This window comes from Mytilus trossulus, chromosome 1, assembly GCF_036588685.1.
Source record: "Mytilus trossulus isolate FHL-02 chromosome 1, PNRI_Mtr1.1.1.hap1, whole genome shotgun sequence".
Taxonomy (NCBI): domain Eukaryota; kingdom Metazoa; phylum Mollusca; class Bivalvia; order Mytilida; family Mytilidae; genus Mytilus; species Mytilus trossulus.
In genome coordinates, this window is record NC_086373.1 from 47,444,572 (window position 1) to 47,448,016 (window position 3,445).

The 3,445-nt window shown below is 30.4% G+C and overlaps 1 long non-coding RNA gene across 1 annotated transcript; it reads right to left on the reverse strand.

Annotated features, from left to right (window-relative positions):
- Window positions 1–280: 280 nt before the first annotated feature.
- Window positions 281–3,445, reverse strand: LOC134708274 (uncharacterized). The gene is made up of 3 exons (XR_010105825.1): window positions 3,333–3,445; window positions 1,776–1,940; window positions 281–496 (listed from the first exon to the last, which is right to left on the reverse strand). It is a non-coding gene; the product is annotated as an uncharacterized LOC134708274 (long non-coding RNA).

Below are 3,445 nucleotides of genomic sequence, written 5' to 3' on the forward strand. Positions count from 1 at the left end.
ATGTATAGGGGAATAGTAGCTACACACTTTTAGCGAAAGAAACAAATATGTAAAAAAATGTTGATAATTTTATATACGGAACATCTGTTATTTGATACTTTGACTTGGTAAAAAAATAAATTGTAAGAATTGTACTACTACATTAAATTCACCTGCCATGGGAACACATTTAAGTCATTCAGAGAACTTAAATATGTTTATAAAACAATAATAACAGAGTTCTTAATAATTTTGTAAAGCATATATATATTTTGAAAAAAAATCATTAAACTCTGGAAGGCAAGAAGTGACAAGAAAATGTTTTCTTTGATAGAAAACAAAACGTGGTTGTTTAAATTAAGTTACATCAAGTCAGGTGATTTTATTGTATCAAAAGTCATTGTCACCCCTTACATGCAACAGGAAATCTCTCCGTCATAACAGCTGCATATTTCACACTCATCTGCACCTGGGAACGTAGAGCCATCGTTGACTATTTCCCCATTGAAAATGCAATCTGAAATATACAATAACGTCTAATAATGACATATATCATCATGAAACAAGAAAAAAAATCATAAAGACAAACAAGACAAACGCAATTAAATAATATCTAACAAACAAAAATTACGTTTATATAGAATAACATGAGTTTATCACTATTAACCAGATAACATTCGATCAAGATGACCTGTGTCGTGATTTTCATTTATTTAAAATGGCCCAAACATCTGTATGCCCAAAAAAAACCACTATATACTCCATGCAGCCATGATCTATTTATGAATATCAACCTTACGCTACACAATATTCCCAAACGAACCCATACATTTTATATTTAATATATATATATAATTTATAAATTGATAGCATGACTAAAATGTATATATTCATGTACCATTTTATCCATAAATATTCTATTTTGTTAATATGATTGGTACGACTAAAATTCGAATTGATCAATGGAATTTATATTTGTTTCAAATCAATACTAGCTTGGTATGTTAAAAATATACAGCATACATTCTAACTATTTTAAAATAGTAAATTTAAATCTGAAAATAACGAGTGTACTGACCAACTTAAAAAAACAACATTAACTAATATATTCAATATAAAATAAGATGTTAGTAATGTGTGATTTCGGAAATCTAGTTCCGATATATCTTTTAACAACGATAGCCATTTAAAGTACTTGACAACCGATAAGAATTTAATACATTCACTCTATGGTTTACAACGAACTCGGCAATCATACCACATCTTCTTATTTTATATTGAATATATTAGTTAATGTTAAATTAGAGAATTCAATTCCCTGTAGAAAGATTTTTTTTTTTTTTTATCTTACTATCTCCGTGAATGAAGCCGAGACATATTATTTTTGACATCTTAAGTAAATTTTGTACAGTACTTTTATCAAACTTTAAAAATTAATGAGCTTCTTGCGCGGATATAAGTTGTTCTTAAATATGTTATCCAAGTTTGAATCGATTACGTAGAGCTGTCACTATTTTTTTTCTAAAAATATGTTCAGTCTTATTGAAAATTAATGCGCAGACAATTTTAAAAACTTATCATTGATTTCTAAGAGTAACTGAGTATCAGAACAACAGCACGGTATACTAGTACATTGATTACTAAATAAAAATGAATAAATTAATACATTTCTTCCATTAAAAATTATAACCATTAAAATCTCTTAGTGGTTATAGTTGATTCATTCACAAAATGGTTTTTTTTCTCCATTAATACGAAAATTATACAACGACGACAACTAAAAATAAATGCTTTACCTATTGGTTTTATCACTCGGCAACTACAGTGAATGTTTGCTATCAGGCAAGCCAAACCAGTACATATGTTCCCAGTCTTCATCCTCGGAGTCGGTTTGATCTTTGAACGTAGAGAAAATTGAGAAACTGAGAGCCAGAACAACAGAACGGTATACTAGTACAAGTCTACAAAGAGAAATGAAATGAATGCATTTATACATTTCTTCCATTAATAATTAACCATTAAAGTTTAAGTGGCATAATTTTGAAACGGACATTAAACTGTGGCCAGATTCCCAGTGGTCACATTGTTATCATATCATAATTACTTATCATTAAATTTTACGTTATTTAAGATCCAATTTTCCTATAGGATGTTGGCTACCAAAAATTATAATCAAATAAATTCATCATAGATACCAGGACTAAATTTTGTATATACGCCAGACGCGCGTTTCGTCTACAACAGACTCATCAGTGACGCTCGAATCCAAAAAAGTTAAAAGGCCAAATAAAGTACAAAGTTGAAGAGCATTAAGGACCAAAATTCCTAAAAGTTTTGCCAAATCCAGTTAAGGTAATCTATGCCTGAGGTAGAAAGCCTTAGTAAATGACCGTCGTGAACATGATGCAAACTCTTGTCCTTATGACAATAAAAAATGTTGCTAACCAGCTAACAGGTTTATCTAGTTTATCTAGTTTATCTAGTTTATCTAGTGTGAAAATAGATTTACATCATAAAAACTTTTTTAAATTGCACGATAACTTGTCGAGATGATGTCCTTTGTTATTCAACTAACATCTCATAGATACAATAGTGGGACTCGTGGTATATGGCTTGATTTTAATTGCTTACTTCAAAGGCTATAAAGCTTTTTAAGCATGTATGTTTTTCAGAAAAAATAGGAATTAATTCTGTTTCAGTTCCTATGGCTTAACGTATAGCTAAAATACAACCGAAAGGAAAAACTGAACAAGAAATTACCACAATATAGAGGCAACCATTCATTAGTTTTCTCAATTGAATTATTCCATATTTTTCGTTTCGGAGCCGACCATTCATACGGTTTGGTTTTTTTTCTCCCTTTGTTGAAGGCCCCATGGTTGCTTATAAGTACTTACATCCACTCCATTTGAACCTGGGTGAAAAGCTGTTTCATTGGCAATTATACCACATCTCCTTATTTTTTTTATATTAAGAAAAAACAAAAACACAAAGATGTGTTGGATGAATAATCATATGATCTTATTGTTCAGCTGACCCCTGTTCAATGACAACTAACGATGAGTCAAATAGGTAAGAAGAAACCGGAGTATAAAAACAAGAAGCAACGACAAGGGAAGAGCTTGAAAATGCATTACTTTCTAACCTGAATGAAATCTAATATTAGTGCAAGGGTAATTCACTGTATGATATGATCATCATTTCTAAAATAAATGATCGTAAAATGTCAATGGTATATATATTAATGCCTTTATATGTGTCAAAACTACTTATAATTACATTCATCTAGCATATAAGATCATGACCAGATGTCTGCTTCGCACTGTCAAGCCAAATCGATCTATGGTACTTACTATAAATACGCCAAATTACCATGTAATACATGTAGACACATATCGGCAATTCAAAATCTCTGACTTACTGCAGTGCTCTTTATAATACCGCTTTCGTCCTATAAGAACCTTTC